This window comes from Lepisosteus platostomus, chromosome 16 (genome assembly GCF_059453375.1).
Source record: "Lepisosteus platostomus isolate fLepPlt1 chromosome 16, fLepPlt1.hap1, whole genome shotgun sequence".
Lineage (NCBI taxonomy): Eukaryota > Metazoa > Chordata > Actinopteri > Semionotiformes > Lepisosteidae > Lepisosteus > Lepisosteus platostomus.
Genome location: NC_142626.1, coordinates 24,833,741 through 24,854,263, shown reverse-complemented (window position 1 = coordinate 24,854,263; position 20,523 = coordinate 24,833,741). Strand labels below are relative to the sequence as shown.

Here is a 20,523-nt window from a genome sequence, read left to right as displayed (position 1 = left end):
AGTGTAGGAATTATTACTTTCAAATAATCAATAAGTGTATGAAATACATTATAGAATTTACAAACACCTATGTTTGTATTAGGATTTTTTGCATATTTTATACTGTTTTTAATTATCATTAAAAAAAATTATTTAGGGCATTTCAGTAATCCTTCTTCAGGTGCTTAGAAAGATAGAAAGAAATGAATCCAGTAGCACAGAGGAGATAAGTGCTAACGATGTGGGAACTGGATTGACAAGGGTGAGAACTGCAGGCTGTTCTGTTGGCTTTATCTATGTGCGATTGTACAGTGCAGGTAGCAGTGATCTGTCTCCCTCTTGTGGCCAGAGTTGATAAATACAGACTTCATTGTCTTCAGGCTCCTGCTTCGTCTGATTGGATCTGTTAGAATAACAGTGTCCTGTGCACCGTCAGTCCAACATGTTCAGAATAAATTAACACTACTGACTGAACAGCAGCCTTTTCTTTCTCTTCTTAGTGATGGAAGCTACTACTGTTTTTATTGGAAAAATAATAATAATAATAATAATAGCTTACACTTATATAGCGCTTTTCCGGACACTCCACTCAAAGTGCTTCACAGGTAATGGGGACTTCCTTCCAACACCACCAATGTGCAGCATCCACCTGGATGATGCGACGGCAGCCATAGTGCACCAGAACGCTCACCACACATCAGCTATCAGTAGGGAGGAGAGCAGAGTAATGAAGCCAATTTATAGATGGGGATTATTAGGAGGCCATGATGGGTAAAGGCCAATGGAAAATTTGGCCAGGATGCTGGGGTTACACCCCTACTCTTTTCGAGAATCGCCCTGGGATTTTTAATGACCACAGAGAGTCAGGACCTCAGTTTTACGTCTCTTCCGAAGGATGGAGCCTGTTAACAGTATAGTGTCCCCGTCATTATACTGGGGCATAAGGACCCACATGGACCGCAGGGTGAGCACCCCCTGCTGGCCCCACTAACACCTCTTCCAGCAGCAACCTTAGTTTTTCCCAGGGGGTCTCCTATCCAGGTACTGACCAGACTCACACCTGCTTAGCTTCAGTGGGGCTGCCAGTTGTGAGTTGCAGAGTGATATGGCTGCTGGCCGTATGCAGTATGCAGATGACAAAATAAAATGTATAAATGATAAACATTTAATATTGTTGAAAAATATATGATTAAGAGATATAATTTTATTTTGTATCAAGACTGTATAAAAATAATATCTACGTAGCTGTTAAAAGTACAAATAATTATTTATTTTTCATCTTTGGTTTAATTTAAAAACATACTGTAGATACGTTTAGAAGTAATTTGGGTAAAAATACTGACTATAACATTAAGATAAAAGTTTAATACATTATGTACAAACTTAGTTGTGCTCAGTTCACTGTAGACACTCTGCAGCTGTTCTCCGCCTCAGTCCTCTGTGTTTCCTGTTGATTTTTTACAGACGTGTATCACTGTGTGAATGGAGTGCTGTAGCCCTGCTGACAGTAATAATCTCCTGCATCTTCAGCCTGGACTCCAGTGATACTTAGTTTGTACTGTGACCTAGACCCACTGCCAGTGAATCGATCAGGAACCCCAGACTGACGGTTTGTTGCCCAATAAACCAGGAGCTGTGGAGCCTGACCAGGTTTCTGCAGGTACCAGTGAAGGTGAGGGTGGCACTTTGGTCCATGGAGAATGGCAAAGTGCCAGGGCAAGAAGGACTCCCAAGAAATTCTACACCTGTTTCCGGGACACCCTGGAGGAGGCACGGGGGAAACCCTCAAGATCTCCCAGTATGCAGATGACATGATGCTGTTCTGGAGCTCGGACTGGGTTTTGAAGAGAGCCATCCAGGTCATGGAGCAATACTCCAGGGTTTTGTGATCAAAGTTCAACCGCCGAAAGAGCAAACTGAAGTTCTTCGGACCCTGGAAGGACAGGACAATGGCGCAGGAGGGTCTTGAGCTCTGCACGGAGCCCCTCAACATATTGGGCATTTCGTTCCAGATCCAGGACAAAGAGACCATCAACTGCACAGAGGGGATCACCAAAGTGAATGCAAAGTGTTTTTATACATTTTTTTAAATGAGGTCTTATTGGTTTGTTATAGATTTTTTACCCAGTATCCCTCAGCTGCAATTCTACATGTTTGACTGTACTAACATATTATTTGCCTTTTTATTTTTTTTCTCCACAATACATTGTCTGGAAGATATAAACCTCCTTCATATTCCAACATTATAACAATACAAAGCAGCAACTATTGAGATTACAGGATAATAAAAAGGGAAATGAATGCTCCCTTTGTGAATGTGTGAGTTTGATAAAATAATTAACTCTTAAATTATTAATTAAAAACATTTATAAATAACTTTTCTATTAAACTGCAGCTATCCTCAGCCTAGCAGCCTACTGTTGTTAATGTTTAAAAAGGAAAGCAGTTCCTGTGTGGTTGTCTGAGGTTTATGTACAGGCGTCTATCACTGTGTGAAAGGACGAAGGGCAGTTTGCATGCAATAATAAACTCCAGCATCCTGAGTCTGCACTTCACTGATGCTCAGAGTGTAGATGAGTCCAGATTTTCTGCCACTGAAATGCTCAGGGATCTCAGAATGACGAGTGTCTACTGTGTAGATCAGGAGCTTAGGAGCTTCCCCTGGTTTTTGCTGGTACCAGGACAGCTCCTCAACTTTATGAGTAGAGCAGTAAACTGAGCTGCTGGCTGTACAGCTGATAGAAACAGAGCTTCCTGGGAAAACAGACTGAGCTGGAGACTGAGTCAGAACAATCTGTCCACTGGACTCTGGAACACAGCAGAAAAAAAGAACTGATATTTTTATAATGTCTCAACTTGATCTATTTTTTCCCTATTTTTATTTGATTTGAATAAGTAAATGGAGTTACATTATATACTGTAAATCTCTCACTATGTTGGAGTTCTCCTTATGTTCACATGGAAATGGATGAATGGATATATGTCTTACCTTGAGCAAAGAGCCCCAGTGTCCCCAGCAATAGAATCAGTGGCATCATTGTCCTGTGTGTCAGTGACTCTGAAAGGGCTGAACAGTGACTGATCCACACTGTGAGTCTTAAAGGGTTTGGAGCAGTGAAGCGGCACAGGTATGCAAAGCTCCTTCCTGTATACAATCCTGTCACAGACAGTTAGATGAGATCTGACCTGTGAAAACAGATGGAGCTTGTTAGGGTTTTGTGTCAGTTAATGTTTTGCTTTGTTTATCACAGTCAAAGATGGGTTACTAATTTCTAACATGCTAAAAAACACAGCTTTCTTATTACAGCTTGATCCTTATACTGAATATTTAATACTGAAAATACATTGTTACAAATGTACCAGTACTTTTCAATTCACATTTTATAAGAAGTTCAAGTATTATAAAGACACTTTGATGGAGAACCAGTAAAGTAACAGTGAAAAGGCTGAATTCATGTCCTCAATGGCACCGCAGTGTGATGGAGACCTGGGAATAGTGTCCACCTGGAAAACAGACTCCTGTTTAAAAGAGGTGTGGGAGAATAACCTGTTTGTCTAAAAGACGTTATATTGAGTTTAGTACCGTATATCAGGAAAAAAAGAAAATTGTATATTCAGGTTCAGTAATGAGCTCAGATAGAATTAAAGTAACTGCACCATAGAGCAATTGATTTAATTGATTAAGAAAGTTGTTTCAAATAAACACTTTGATTGTGTTGTGTCCAGTTCACAAATGTACAATAAATATCTTTCTTTGAGGAGAAGGGGCATCACCATCATTTTTGGCTAAACTTGTGACCTCTGAACCTAAGCAAAGCTGGTCCTGGTCAGGACTGCAATGGGAAACCAATGATATGATTGTGTTTCTGTGAGTGTTGCTTGTAGAGCAGGAGTGTGCAGACCTTCCTCTGTATCAGGAGTTCATTAGCTGGCCAGTAGGAGGTGCTGTCCTATTGATGGGCTGTGCGACACAGCTGAAGTCCCGCTAGTCACCACTAGAGGGCACTGGAGGACCAAAAACTGCTCTCGATCCCCAGAGCTCTGAGAGCCATGTGGGAATTCTGCCTTGATGAAATACCCAAAAGCTGCGCCTCTTGAGAGGGCAGCTATAAAAGAGCTTCTCTTTTCTTTCTTGTGACCAGTATGAGCTTGGCTTGTTGCATTTCCTTTAAACCTCAAAATAATTAAATGAAAGATCCCTGAGCTGGTCCTCTGGCTCTCACTCAAGTTGGAATAGATCTGAGACCACTGTCGACGCAGGACCAGTGTTATTCCAGCACCACAACCCGTTTACAGGTGTTCAGTCAAATTCTTGAGCTGTTGGTTATTGAAGGCTCATGACACTTTTAGAATGTTTACCACGGTATCCAATGATATGAATTTGCACAAACAATAGTAACTCCATATTCACTTATCTTCAATAGTATGGGTGCTGAGTATGTGGACTGATTGATCCTGCAAGTTAGACCATAACAGATGGTGTCGTTCATGTTCAAGCGCAAAACTTTATTGCCAGAAAACTAATTGCATAGAATGTGGTTTGGTGAGTTCATACAATGAAAAACATGCAATACAAATACAACATAAAGCCAATAATGCATCCACTTAACACATTCACAAACCATCCTAACCACATGTATTTGATGTATTTTTGGTGTATTTCGATGGTGTATTTTTTACTTTGACCTTATTCAAATATTTCTTTGTCATTCCGGAGTGACCAATTAGCCTTTGCATAAAACACAACAATTCATACAGCATATACTGTATACAGCAGTAGCAGATATAGCATATACTGTATACAGCAGCAGCAGATCCTCTTTGAGGTATCATGAATAGAAGGGGTTTTGCAGATAAACCCTGAATTTTCTCTGTTTTACTGAGGTTATCCCAAGCTCAGGCAGTAACAAAGTGTTATTTTCTCTGCCCTCGTTGTACTTGGTCTTGAACCTTCATTTATCTTTCATACTCTAACTGCAGATTTATTGTTATTTGGTCTTTAACTTTAATTTCTTTTTCAACACTCCCTTTTTTACACCTTTAATAACCTGGAGTTCAGCCCAGCAGACACTGTTGGGCCCCAGGCTGCTGATACAGTACATGTGATATAATGAATGACGCAATGTACTGCCAAATCCTACAGGAAAACATGTTTGACTCACTAATCTAAACAATGGGCAAAAAATTCACTCTTCGTTGTGAATAAAGATCCGAAGCATAAGGCCAAAACCACACTGAAGAGGTCTGACAAGAAGAGACTGAATGTCCTTGAGTGCCCAGTCACAGTCAAAGCCCAGACTTGTGTCACGAAGCGTGTTTTCAGGACCCTATGCAGATGGCAGAATCCAGAAGGGAGTGAAACAAACATGGGAAAAGAAGACTAGGAGTGAGTCTGTTAGACGAACAGGGGGGGCGTAATCCAAGGCAAACAAGTCCAAAGGGAGTCTGTAGGGAAATCCAGAGCGGGCAAATGTCCAGAGGCGGGGTAATCCATCCAAGACAGACATGACAGAAGCAAAAAGCCGGAGCGGGATCCAGTGAAGGGTCAGGGAGATAAAAAGCGGTAACGGGGCCAGGCGCTCCCAACCCTGGACCCAGATGGTCAGGATGCCATTGTGAAGTCAATGCCGTCGAGCCTCTCCTGGACTCGCTGGTAGGCGGAATGGTAGGAGCATCTGGCTTTTAAAGGAAAAGGCTGAGACAGGAGGCAGGTGCATAAAAATCAAGACAAACAAGAAAGAGCCGGAGTGTCCTTAAGAGGAGGGACTTATGAATCGTGACAACTTGAATCCAACAGAAAAGTGATGGAGAGACTTGACAAGTGTGGATCATTAACTAATTTTGCCAAGATGAATGGACCCATTTACGTTATCCCTCAGCACAAATCCAGTAAAGACCTGCAACTTACTGTATGTAATAACTGAGCTGAAAGGAGAACAGTGGTCTGGGCTGGTGATGAATCCTACATGCAGGCAGGCAGACAAGTGAGCAGGAGGGCAGACAGGCGAACAGGCAGTAAACTGCAAGCTGGAAGGAAACATTCAGCAGCCAGAGAAACACAGTCCTGTGGCCATGCTGTGGTCATGCAAAAAGGCTTTCAAGGATAAGAAACAATGTGCACAAACAAAAGGAGTATAGTCAGGTGAAGTGAGAAGGTCTGTAGCACAGGAGAGGATCCAGACAAGGTAGAAACTTTCTGGGTCAGAGACAGGGAAACAAGCAAAGCAGAAGGGATCTCAAACATAGTATTACACCCCAATATGGCTGTATTACATTGCAGTTCATAAGAAAGTTCAACTTATCCTTGATGACCCCTCCCAACTTCTTCACTCCAATTTCCAAGAGCTGCCTTCAGCAAGGTGGTTTAGAAAGCCTGTGGCCAAGAAAAATGTCTACAAGAAATCCTCTGTTCCCTGAGGAGTTTGTATATTAAACACAGCTCAGTGTCTGTTTCCTGTATGGGAATATATGTAATGGTAGTGTAGTATGGGCAGAGCAAGATGTGTGTACTGTATACAATTCATATTTTTGCGTGCCTAGGCCTATTGTTTGTATTGAATGTGAATTTATTTTATGTTGAGTATTGCCTTTTTTAGTTTTGTATGGTGATGCCAAAGACAAATTTCCACCCTTTTGGATGGCAAATAAAGTTATATCTTAACTTATATCGTTAATGAAGTTCAGCTTTTGTCTCAGTTCAATTGCTTCATACAGTAAACTGTGTTCTGTGTCATTGTCTTCATCTCAGAAGGTCCCAGCTGCAGCAGTGCAGTCGCTGTGCAGTCCTGCTGAGGGAGGTTTTTGTACGGCTGTTTAACACTGTGTGAACAGATGTTTACTGTTGATGTAGTGGTAACTCTGACAGTAATAATCTGCTGCATCTTCAGCCTGGACTCCTGTGATGGTCAAAGTGAAATCAGTCCCAGATCCACTGCCACTGAAACGCTCTGGGATCCCAGTATAACGGTTAGTTGCTGCATAAATCAGGAGTTTAGGACCTTCCCCAGCTTTCTGCTGGTACCAGGATAGGCAGTCATTGCTTGAATAGCAGTTGCCTACTGCACTGCTGGCCTTACAGCTCACAGTGACTGTCTGTCCTGCAGTTACAGATTTCACTGATGGAGTCTGAGTCACAGTAACCTGTCCTCTGGATTCTGAAAATAAAAAAAAACATCATTATATTTATATTGTTTGTTTTCATTGCCAGCATTATATTTTTGCATTGTTCAATGTATTATACTTCAATTATATCTTCTCCCAAAAATAAAAAATAATAATAATAAATAAATAAATAATGAAATAATATCTTACCCTGAGTGCAGACGATGAGTGTCCAGATGAAGATGGTGATGAAGGTCATTGCTGCTGTGGGTTCTGTTGCCATGAAGGGCAGCTCTCAGGGATGAAGTGTTAAACTCACAGGGCTATAAACACTCCCAGAGCACGTGCTACCAATGCAAAGTGTCTCTTCTATGCAAATTGGTTTCCTTGGTCAGTAAACCGTAGACTGTTATTATAGCAGTTGCTTAGAGCAGGGAGTTTTTTCTGAAGTATGAAAACAATCTTATTTTATACATACTATATCTATATTGTATGACAAAAATAGTTCTGATCTGCTTGCAGAGTGAAAGTTCAGTCTGCACCAGAGATTGTCTTTTTTATTGCAGATAAAAACAGATGACACAGTGGCTGCTATCTCTGCCTCACATCACTTGAGCACTGGGTTGAATTCCTTTGCTGCTGTCTGCATGGCTTTTGTATGATTTCACCTGGTTCAAGTGGGTTTTCTCCTGGTGCTTTAGTTTCATCCCACAGTCTAAAAGACATACCAGGCTTATTGGCTTCTGGTAAAATGGTTTGACAATGACCATGTTTGTTTCAGTGTCTGCTGTGTGGTGGATTGCTGTCACGTACTGTACAGGGTATATCCTGCCCTGTGCTGTTTGGTGGCTGGGATAGACTCTGGCTCCCTCGTGATCATGAATTGGATCAAGCAGCTAGAAAATGGATGGATGGAATATCAATAAAGTCCAACACCGAAACGTATTTTCAAATGACATAGAATGATAATCGTTAATCATCATGAGGTAAGAACTCATTTATTTGTATTTTCTTCCATAAGCCCTAGAAAAACGTGTTGAGTGACTCAACGTGCTGTCTTTATTCTCTGCAGTGTGGGACAGGGTGTAGTCAGAGGATTTTTACAGGTGTTACAATCCTTCCTCCTACCCCTGTGTGATCAAAGAGACCCTGGAGAGGAGGAACACTCTAACATAACAAGTGTAGCTGCTACTGGACTGGTGAGATGAGTGAGTCACAAGTTGTGGGCACACTCGAACAGAAGACATACAAAAGAAGACAAGGGAGGACCCACTGCAGATCTCCAGCACTGTCCTTCTGCCGTCTCTGTATTAAAATATTTCCTGAAGAAATAAAGTTGCCCATGATTTTAAAAAAGGGATGAAATTATTTTTTTTAGTTTTGAATGTTTCAAAAAAGCATTTAGAAGATGCAAAAAGAGAGAGGACACACTCTGAGTCCTTCCACAGGTGGGATTCAAACCAAATAAAAAATCTATTAACAGTCAAAGATATCCAAGTGACCTTCAATAAATTTAGTTTCCATACATCCTAAATTCATTGTAGTTCCATCTTGATCTTCTTCTGACCACCTAAATGTTCTCATATTATGCCAATACAGATGCAATATTAATAATTCTCTTGCTTCTCAATGTAATGCATTTCTAATTGCATTGTCACTGTGCAACGTGTCATTTGACAAATATATAGACTTTGAGCATACAGTATATATTATAATAATTTTCAGAAGAAATCAGGGATGTAAAAGTGTCCCATTTCTTCATTTACGAGTACAGGTAAAGATAGCCACAGTTAAGCTTTTCATTACTCCCCTATAATGTTGTGTGAAAAGTGGGTAGTTTTGAAAAGTACAAGTATAAAAAGATAAAATACGCCCAGTGTAAGAGGGGACAGGAGACAAGGAGATAAGCCTGATAGAGCTGGAGAGGAGAGGAAGAAGACTGATAGGCTGGAACCCACTCAGGCCATGAAGAAACAGAAATGTAGCAGCCCTGTGGTATTGATACTGTATATTGATGTTGTCAATGAGCACCCTCTTGTGGGCATTGCAAGAGCTTTTTGAGTGTAATAAATAGTGTGATGGGCTGGAGCCACAGGTGTTGGTGCAGACAGCATGATGAGTGAGGAAACAGGCCTTCATTGATTAAAGATTATAACATCTCTCACTGCTGAGATATTCAGAAACACTGTTAAGTTAATAAGAATAATTTAAAATAAAGGTGGGTAGCTAGATCTGTCACACTGTTAGAGTTTTTACAAAACACACAAACAAATCTCTGTTGTAACTGAACCTCAGCAGGTTTCTGTTTTCACTCGCAACATTTTACCTGAGTGTTTAACCGTAATTGTGTGTATCTCTGTGTGAACCTGTGAAGGTATCTATCTGCACAGGTTTTAAGCAAAGTCCGTGTCTGATTCACTAACACTGCAATGAGGTGGGATCAGTGGCGGATTAAGGTGATCAGAGGCCCCTAGGTTACACGTTGTGTAGCCCCCCCCATCCCATTACCAGAAGAAAGTGAGAGAAAATACTGTAATAATTCAGTGATGCGTTCGGAGTATGAGCTGGTACCGCCTATTCAAACGGACTGTAAAGCGGCACACATGTACGCAGGGAGCCCAAATACACACACTACAAAAGCCTGTAATGTAAGTACAGCAATGCAACCAATAAATCAGATTCACAGCCTGTCTGTGAGCTGACAACAGAAATCATGCGCATGCTTACTTTGAAACCGACGATACACAACAACAAGATCAGCACAGCAGAGACCAGTGACCACACTGTTTGAGCGCATTATTTCAAGAACAGCAGGGCATTCCCAACTCGTGCAAGTCCATTTCAGCCAATAGATTCAAATCAGTCAATACACTGCATCGACGATTAGAAATGTTTCTATATGCGCTTTCAAGAAGGGATCAAACTCACTGATAACTTCGAGGACACCCATGAAGTTCCCGTTGTTGGGGCGCCCGAAGGTTTTGCTGCATCCCCTAAAAGACAGCCCTCGCTCTGCTAAACACTTCACCACTGCAACCACACTTTTCAAGACGTTAGTCCAATACTCATATTCATTGTCAAACTGTCTTTTTAGTTCTGAATCTAATTTGACCATTATCAGCACAGCGCATAACGTATGCAACCATAGCCTTTTAATGGCTCTCCGACAGTTGTTCAGCCAAGCGTGCGGCGGCATTTTTCCAGTCGCTATAGCCTACAGTCAGTCTGGACTGATTATCGCCGTCCTCAAATAATTTACATTCGAAACAAAGCACTGCGCCTTTCGAAGGGGAATATAGCAGCCATTCTCTTGACACACACTCGCCATTTCCAAGTTTTCTTTTGAAGAGGGTTTTAGAGAAATACCTCTTTTGGTGTTTATGTTGTCTTTCTGATGCTGCAACATCCGCGTCTTGGTTTTGACACGATTTCGGGCCCAACCTAGCCCAGTATGCCCTCACCTGTTCATCTATTTTACTCCAGCGTGCTGGGTCTGACCTAGACGAAGCAGGAGCTGTTAGCTCCATGGCAGCAGGTGCAACAGCCATTGCGGCGGCTCGGATATGGCTCGTTGATCATATGAAGATGGCGGTGGCGTTTCAGATGGCTCTGCCTCTGACTCATGTTCCTGTGATTCCGTTGCGGGAGCTGGCTCATCCTCATGAGCGGCGTTGATGTAGACTGAGCCCAGGCTAGAGCTCGCTGCAGCTAACTTTTCAACCGCGGTTGCTGTAGCACTGGCTGTAACGTTAGCCGTAAACTCAGGATAGGGGTCCGGCTCAGCAAACTTGAAATAACCAGTCAATCTGGGGATCTTTCTAAGTAGATCCTGCTCACACTGCTCTTTTAGCAGCCATGCTTTTTGTCTTTGCACCCCACTATCTTATTTTCTATCGCACATTTTGAGGCTGGCTACCGTAAACTTGTTCTAGAGATCAACTGATGAATCTAACAAAATGAATTTGAACTGCGAACCCATTGCATCTAACCAATCATTGGCTCACAAATTATTAAACGTTTTTATGGACCAATGGGGGCCCACAGGTCCATTTAAAAAATGGACCTAGCATAGGCTACAGCCTATGCTAGCCTGTTCTTTAATCCACCCCTGCTTACAGGCACAGGCGGACATCAGGGCCTTACAGTCACTTACTAAACGGTGTTTATAAGCTTTAAGGTGAAAAGTGTACTTTTCCTCCATAAAAACTCTAGTCTGTGACCTTGTGTTTATCATAATTCCCAGCTCATCAGTAAACCAAGGAGATGACCTGGTGCAGTCCACCCTCGGTTTAACAATCACAATGGAGGAAAGGCTAGCCTGTTATTGTTGAATGTCCATTAAATCAGGAATGATGATGTTTCAGCCCCAAAACACACTATTAAATGAGAAAAAATATATACAATATATGCTTCTGGATCTTAATCGCAATTAACAATCAACAAAACTGTTCCTGTGCCTTTTTTAATATAAATATACAAATTATTTTTATGTGTCATAAATATGTCACCATTGGGCAACGTCCTTTTTAAAATGTCTGAGGTTTACAAAGTTGTCGTAAATATAAGAATTCACTGTAAAAAATGAAACAGAAGCCTGAAGCCTGAAAACAGAAAAACATCCTGTATGCTGGGACCATATGCCACTGCAACAAAAATCCAAAAAGATAAGAAAATAGAGAAGAGAAAAGGTTGAGAAAAAGTAGAAAAATAGCAAAAGGAGAAGCATCAGCTCATTTGTAGCAGTGTCCTCTCCGTACCCCACCGGAACGATGACCTGGTAAGTTAGTTCCCTACTTCAGTAACCTCTAATGGGCAGAAGGCATTATTTTGGGGTTCTTGCAACTCAGAACAGGGTTAATACGGTGCTCTGGGCTAATTTCAGCGGTCATGTTTGTTGCAATTAAGTTGCGCACACGGAGCTGTGTACTCACCACGGGTTTAACTCCATATCTTATTTTTCACTACAGCTACTTCAACTAGAGCACCAGAAAGAATAACGTACAACATACTGACGTACAGTATAATACGCTAAAAATACTATGAAACCGGTGGATGTAGTAACAAAGATATACTGTAATTATATATACAGAGGGATTAAACCCGGGAGAATAAGAATCACACAACACCTTCAGTGAAAACTCGGAAACACTTGGGTTCAATTACATCAGTATTTATTTGAGATTTCAACTTTCCAAGTGCTAGAATCGGAGAAAATGAATACAACAAACCTTCTTCATCACCACCTGAAATAGAATCATAGTACAGTAAGTGATCCCCAAAAAAAACATCCCGTTAATAAAAATACTAAAGATTAAACCATTTCTCTGCGATGAAAATGCAAAAAAGACACTAAATTCCAAATAAATGGCTCACGCGCGCTCTGGGTCACAGAGAGGCTGTGATTTTCTCGAGGGGGCAGAACGCGTTTTGTGGTCTCTGACCCGAGTGATAGCGGCTGGGATTCATCTCTGGGAACGTGTGATCATTGGCGTCCTGCTTGACGCTGCTCCTTCCTTGCCAGTGTGAAACAGACTCATCCATCCAGCTGCCTGACACCACACGCAGGTTTCTGTCCTGCGAGAAACAACCTGAGCCAGCGGGACTTTCCGAACCGGCCGAACTCACAGCCTGACTAATGTACCATCAATTGCCTTGACTTAAACATCCCATTGAATATCCATCATTTACTGGTTTCTGTGAAGTTTATTATTAAAGTAACTGTGAAATTGTTCTTTTTTTATCGAAGTCAATAATTTTCAATACTAGCAATTCCCAGCACAGATCCCAGGGAACTTCTGTGTCTCCTGGTTTCTCTTCAGTCTTAATCGCTGTTTGAGATTTCTAACGGGTCTCATGCCTATACCAGCTCTGAGTTTCAGAACTTTAATTACAGGCCCGCTTATGCCCAATTCTCTGTCAGTTATGTTTTTATTCAAATGGGTTTAATTCCATGTATTTCAGTACACTATAAACTGATTCTGTTTAGTGAGACACCTTTATGTGCACCATTTCTCCTCAAAAGGCCAACAGCTCCCTGAGCTCTTAAAGCAGGGGCCTCACACTCAGTTCCTGAAGGGCACAGTGTCTTCTGGAATTAATTCCAACCTGAATAGTTGACTAAGACATATTTCTGTTATTTTATGAGGCATCAACAGGAGTTTTCTTACAGTCATGTCCTAGAAGGGACAGTCACCAACTGAATGCCTCAATATCTGAAATTATATCACAGGTGGTGCAATTTATAGTGCAATTAAGGTGTCGCTGAGCACTGGTTTTAGAGGTTGTCCTGCAAGAAACGAGGGTGGAGACAGGTGAATGGGAATTCCATGAACTGCTCAAAGAACTACCACAAAACATTGCAGTAAAATGCTAAAGGACATATTTCAAATTGCACAATGAAACTGTTCTGATTTAAGCTCAGGCTTTTGGTGTATGAGAGCCTTCAGCGACCCTGGGGTGTCGTGTTCCCAGGTTAGAATTTCAGAATGGGATTGCTCTTCGGTTTGTGTGTCAAACCGCAATGAATGGTGGTGTCATGGAATTTTATCGAAGAAGAGCCAGGAGAGGTATTCTCATTCCTTCAGTAAGGTCTTTATTCCTATTGCAATATGGGAAAAAGCCATCACCTGTCTGTGCAGAGAAGTGAAAGCTGATTCAAAAGCAAGCAGGGAGAGCCTTTGTTTTATATCTTTTTTAAGCTGGTGCAACACTTCAAGGACAGGCAAGGCAATAATTTTCCATTCCTTATAGGTTTCTGCTTTAAGCAAAGAAGAGCAGTTATTATAATAGTTTCTCATACTCCCTTCTTCAAGCAGCAGAGATAAACATTATTAAAACATCCCGTGCCCTTGACGAGTTGGGTGCTATCACACTTTGTTCTAAGTATCCAGCTGCTTCTGCAGCACAGCTCTGCCTGTAAATGACATTTTAAGATAAAACACCTTTTCTCAGTAACTTTCCATTACAGTGGATTAGTCTAACACATGTGAAATGGAATTGAAAGTCTGGTGCGCCTTCTCTTTTGTCGAGTCTGTCAGACCACGCTTTACCAGTGTTAAATAACTGTGGTTGATACAATGACATTGAAACCCACTGTGTTTGGGCTCCAGAACACGATATATACTGTATCAGGGCACGTCATTCCTCACGCATTTTAACACAGTCGATTGAAGATGTTGGGGATAACACTTGAAAACTGACATATTTTACAGCTTCTTGGTTTTTAAAATCTGATCGTTTAACTGTGGCCCCTAGTTGCACGCCTTACTTCAGAAGTATTCGTGTAGATCAGACTAAAGGACAATCCTACTGAAGGAGTAAGCGGGACTCTTTTGAATCCAGGGGCAGGCCAAGACAGCGGGAGGAAGAGAGGAATGAAATGCGTCACCCGCGCCAGTTGGAGCACATTCTACAAGCTTTCGTTTTCTCAGAAAACACAAAAATATACAGTAATTATGGAGAGAAAGAGGAATTACACCCGCGAGAGTAGGAAACACACGATACCTTCAGTAAAAAAGTCCTAAACACTTGTGTTCGATTACATCAATATTTATTTGAGATTTCAACTTTCCAAGTGCTAGAAACGGAGTAAATGAACACAACAACCTTCTTCACCACCACCTGAAACAGAATCATAGTACAGTAAGTGATCCCAAATCCCTCTGGAAAAAAATATCAGAAGAATAAGACTTTTCAACTTAAAATGCGCACAAAATTCCTCCATAAAGAAAAAAAAAACTAAAAAGCAGTGGGCATCCCGTTAAAAAAAATACTAAAGATTTTACCATTAATCTACGAAGAACATACGAAAAAGACACTAAATTCCAAACGAATTGAACTGAAAAACAATGATTGCTGCTCGGGTCCGCGGTTCGAGAGCGAATCGAGTGCGGTGGTTTTTAAACCTTTCGGAAAGCGAGTGTAAATACTCAATTAGCGAGAAGCGCAGGCAGAAGTAGCCGCCCGTTCCCTCTGGGACTACACTCTGTTTCCGTGTTCAACACCATGAGCAACATGAATCACTTTCCAGGGGGAACCGACTCGGAGACAGTCGTTCGCATTGAAGGCGCCTCTCTGAGCAGCGCGCTCCACTCCAGGGGCGCCGTGCCCGCGGCTGAGCCAATCGCCCTGGCTCCTGCGCGCTCTTGGTCACAGAGGGGCTGTGATTTTCTCGAGGGGGCAAAACGCGTTTTGTGGTCTCTGACCCGAGTTATAGCGGCTGGGATTAATCTTTGGGAACGTGTGAAACCGGTCCTCGTCATCATTAGCGTCCTGCCTGATGCTGCTCCTTCCTTGCAAGTATGAAACAGACTCATCCATCCAACTGCCCGACACCACACGCAAGTTTCTGTCCTGCGAAAGACAACCCGAGCCAGCGGGACTTTCCGAACCGACCGAACTCACAGCCTGACTGATGTCCCATCGATTGCCTTTACTTAAAGATCCCATTGAATATCCGTCATTTAGTCGTTTCTGTGAAGTTTATTATTAAAGTAACTGTGAAATTGTTATTTTTTATCGAAGTCAATTTTCAATACCAACAATCCCCAGCACAGATCCCAGGGAACGTCTGTGTCTCCTGGTTTCTCTTCAGTCTTAATCGCCGTTTGAGATTTCTAACGGGCATCATCCCTGTACAAGCTCTGAGTTTCGGAACTTTAATTACAGCCCTGCTCATGCCCAATTCTCTGTCAGTTATGTTTTTATTCAAATAGATTTAATTCCACCTATTTTAGTACACTATAAACTGATTCTGTTTAGTGAGACACCTTTATTTGCACCATTTCTCCTCAAAAGGCCAAAAGCTCCTTGAGCTCTTAAAGCAGGGGCCTCACACTCAGTTCCTGAAGGGCACAGTGTCTTCTGGATTTTATTCCAACCTGAATAGTTGACTAAGACATATTTCTGTTATTTTATTAGGCATCAACAGGAGTTTTCTTACAGTCACGTCCTAGAAGGGACAGTCACCAACTGAATGCCTCAATATCTGCAAATATATTAGTAATATATTACAGGTGGTGCAATTTATAGTGTAATTGAGGTGTCGCTGAGCGCTGGTTTTAGAGGTTGTGCTACAAGAAACGAGGGTGGAGAAAGGTGAATGGGAATTCCATTAACTGCTCAAAGAACAACTCCACAAAACATTGCAGTAAAATGCTAAAGGACATATTTCCAACTGCACAATGAAACTGTTCTTATTTAAGCTCAGGCTTGTGGTGTGTGCGAGAGACGACCTGAGCCAGCGGGACTTTACGACCCAGCCAAACTCACAGCCTGACTGATGAACCATCGATCACCTTTACATAAACTTCCCGTTGAATATCCGTCATTTAGTGGTTTCTGTGAAGTTTATTATTAAAGTACTGTATATGCCAGTATAAACTTTATAAAACATACAGTACATACCAGATAGTATAATTTTTTAACATTCCCTGGAGCCTACAAATTAATTCAGGTACAATGATTTTATACAAAGTTGCAACTTTTTTATGATATCACCACAGTGTTTTTTGCTTAGCAGGGTATTTTTTTAATCAATGTCTTTTTCCTTGTTCCTGTCAGCTGGTAATGCTCTAATTGTCTTTATGCTTTCTCAAAGGAATGTCACCACTTAATTTTTGTACAGTATCTTGTGACAGATGGATCTTGTGGTAGTTTGGGAATAATCTCTATGAAAAAGATGATTTTAAGCCTGTCTGTTGAATCTGTCTGTACCGATTACAGCAAGACAAAAGATATGTGCTGAAGTCAGAGGAACTAATCTAGGATAAACTGTGGCAAAGAGTGAAAGAGGAAAACAAAGCAGGAAAATGTTCAAAATACTGGGGATACATACAGTATGTGATCTTTCAGAAAGTTCTTTTATTTAATTGAATGTGAAAAGTATAATATCTCTGCTTTCCCAGAAAATGGAGCTATTAGTAATGTTAAAAGAGGACTTAGACATCCTACCAAGTATTTTACCTGCTGTAAATACACATACAGTACTGTACTGTAGCGATAATATTTTACTGCACTCAGTATTGCCGCGTTTCAGATTGTGTATGATTATTCCAGGTTGTATTGAGATTAATGTAGTTTTGAAGCTGAGGTAACCGACAGCAATTCCTTGTGCTGGAAGTGACTCAGCAGAGTTACCAGCAGTGGCAGGAAATGGGAGAATTGAAGGAGTCTTTGGTCTGTACACTTGCATTTCAGATGCAGTATATACAGTACCTTATTATACACAACTAAGACTCACATCACATAAATTACAATCCACAGGGAGTTCTGAGATAAATAAACCTTTATTTTTCTGTGTGCTTCTCCTTCAACTGTAACTGATCTTTTTACAGTTTACTGTTGCTTTTTAAGTAAACTGTCAGAATTTGCATTCTGATTTAAGTTATAAATTAAATGCCCAGATGTCGCACTTGTAATAGTAACAATCACATTTACAGTTTTGCACTTAGATAAAGAAATAAAGATTTACTTTAAAAGTAATATGTGTCATTGGATTTCTTGTTCAATTAGCAGGAAAATATTGTGATTGCACAAAGACAAAGTAAAATACAACAGAAATGCCGACAGTGGAGCACGGAAGTGTACGGAGGCTTATTATTATAAAATATCTCATTTATACGAGATAGCATTGCGTTTATACGATAAAAGAATCTCGTATATATGAGACATGTATTGTATTTGCACAAGAGTTAATTTGTGAACAATGTTGCCTACAGTATTAATACTGTAGCACTACAGGGTTCACATGGGTACCCTTGCCACTGCCACATCAGGTCAGCCCCCAACTGTCAGGGACTTGAACCCAGGCCTCCACTGTCACTCAACAGGGACCCAGCCTCTTGAGCCAAAGGGAAGTCTCCCCTCAGCCCCACGGCTGCAGGCCCTGCTATTCACAGGGGAGGGCGGTGACGTCCCACTCTGGTAAGCCAGCTCAGCTCTCGCAAGTAATGGAGACCGTACGCGTTACAATACTGAATACAGCATTGTACTGTATATTGTAACGAGATGGGGTCAGCGAGGATGGAGACAGGAACTCAGGCTCTTTTAAAACCACAGCACTTTATAGTCAGATGTGCGTCCAGCTCAGCTCCAGCAACAGAGAAAGTGAGAAAAGAGAGAAACAGGGTAGAACACCCTGGGGTCATTTCATGTTCAGTACGTGGTATAGAATGGTAAGTGGGTACAGATATAAAAGTGGCTGCAAAACTGGGATAACTATTTACAGGGACCCGGCAACCTATCCAGGGTGTACACCCGTTCAGAATGGTCAGCGGCACTGGCCAGTGGCTCCCCTAGTCCCCGCCCTGACCACTACCACTACTCCCGTCCTGCTTCTCGCCGCGCACCCCAGCCGGGCGCTCTTTGGCTGCAACGCCAGGCGAGGACACCACAATATGAAATAATATTGTCCTCTGCAAAGTAGCATTGACTTAAACAACAGCAGAACATTTCCACACTCCTCTTTTCGGGGAAAAAAAAAAAACAATTTAAAGGAACATGTGTTCTGTCTTTTGTATACATGAAGTACAACACCGTGTCAGTAAATACAGAAGCGCATTGCTGCCACCAAGGGTAAAAAAATCACGCATTTTATGAGATTACAAGATAGCAATGATTACTTCAGTGTATACACAACCTGTTGTGTTGTGCACTGAACCCATGTAGAAGCTACCGTGAGCTTGGCTGGCACTTTCGGTTTAATGATCGTGTCAATGTCCGGCGCTGCAGAATTTGTACGGATTTACTTTCGACTGGGGTTTAGTCATAATGAAGTCTTGCGATTTTTAGCAAATATGAACAGAATCATTATAACCATGACGACCAGTTGTGTGGGATTTAGAGATCAAAGCAATGATGGCTCCGTTATGAACAGTTATACATGCAATCAGCACCACTGCTTAAAACTGTAAGTCCACACGGAGCGATAGAGGTATTGTATGGCGATCGTGCTGTCGCATGATCAAATAAAATATGCGAGAATTACTATCGCGTACGAGAAAATTTCTTATTGAGGATTTTGTTTTTCTTAGTGGCAGCAATGCGCTTCCGTAAGTAAGCATTCCCAGGTTAAACGCGTATCGTTTTCGCCGTTTCTTTGAGAAGAGACGTCAAGGCTTTCCAAACTTTCAATATGTTCTTCTTGATGTGAAGCTGCAGAAACATGTCCCGTACATAGGTTTTACATTGCCTCCTCTTTAAACATTGAACGAAATACGTTCACTTGACTGGATAATAAGACTTATGCCAAGTGTTATTGCTGGTAACAGTAAATTGAATGCCAACCGTGTGCAAGCTGTAATACGGTTTGTGTGCCCTCCTGGAATTTGTCTTTTTCAAAAAGTTTTTGTTTGGCATTACCCTGTCTCTGTACACATGCACATCTGTGCAAACGGACACACACATACTGTGTCCCATCAAAATGCACTTTTCCTGCATTTTGCTGTGTAAATCCAAATTCAAATTCATTTGATGTCAGCATACTGTAGTCTAAAAGCCTTTATTAATTATTGTGATTGCTTACAATTATACTGTTCTGTATAATAATTATTTTTTTTTTGTAAAAGGCTGCACAGGAAATACTGTATTATTAGTCAACAGAGGGCAGCACTGAAAACTGAATTGAGAGTCTCAGTCTCCGCTAGCAAACCGCTGCTGCTGTTCTTACTGATATGACTCTTGTCTCAATGTAATTGCAGTATTACCGACACTAGAGGGCAGCACTGAACACTGAATTGAGAGACTCAGTCTTTCACAAAAAACACTGCTTTGCTCCTTTTACTGTGACACTTGTCTCAGTGCATAAGAACAGTGCTGCTCTTTCATTTCACCCTGCCTGTCCAACAGATTGTTTCATCCTGTCAATACAACCTCTCCTAAGAATCCAGTCTGCCTGATTGAGATACCTCACCTGTGAACCTAAGAAGAGTAGCAGCGTTTGCTAGCGGAGACCGAGGCTCTCAATTCAGTTTTCAGTGCTGCCCTCTGTTGACTAGTAATACAGTAATCCCTATGTAGCCTTTAACAAAAAAATAATCATTATAAAGAACAGTCTTGCATACAAAACTCTTAATTCAATGGTTCAAATGACTCAAACCAGGAACAAAAAATATATAATTCTTTAAATGGAAGTGAAGAATTCAGTCAATACTGTCAATTTTAATGATTCAAACAAAAAAAGGAAAATGGTAACTTTTAAATTGGCTCCTCAGAATAATTTGCTCTAAAGTGAATTTACTGTGCATCAGTCACATTTTGTGCACATCTATCACAGAACCTCTTTGATGACAGAAATTTGTATATAGTAACACAAGTCAAAATAAACATACAAATACAATCAATCCACATTTCTCTTATTGGCCTATTTAGGCATTATGTTTGATACTGCATAATTAGGCAGTTGTTGTAGCTCTAATTTCATTTGAGACAGTGGCATATCTGTGG

The 20,523-nt window shown here is 41.2% G+C and overlaps 1 protein-coding gene and 1 long non-coding RNA gene across 49 annotated transcripts in view; one reads left to right on the top strand and one right to left on the bottom strand.

Annotated features, from left to right (window-relative positions):
- Positions 1–20,523, top strand: part of LOC148647083 (NACHT, LRR and PYD domains-containing protein 3-like) — a 1,669,284-nt gene that overhangs the window by 1,009,759 nt on the left and 639,002 nt on the right. The gene's annotated exons all lie outside the window — the stretch shown is intronic.
- Positions 1,228–3,128, bottom strand: LOC148647093 (uncharacterized). The gene is made up of 2 exons (XR_015927772.1): positions 2,969–3,128; positions 1,228–2,787 (listed from the first exon to the last, which is right to left on the bottom strand). It is a non-coding gene; the product is annotated as an uncharacterized LOC148647093 (long non-coding RNA).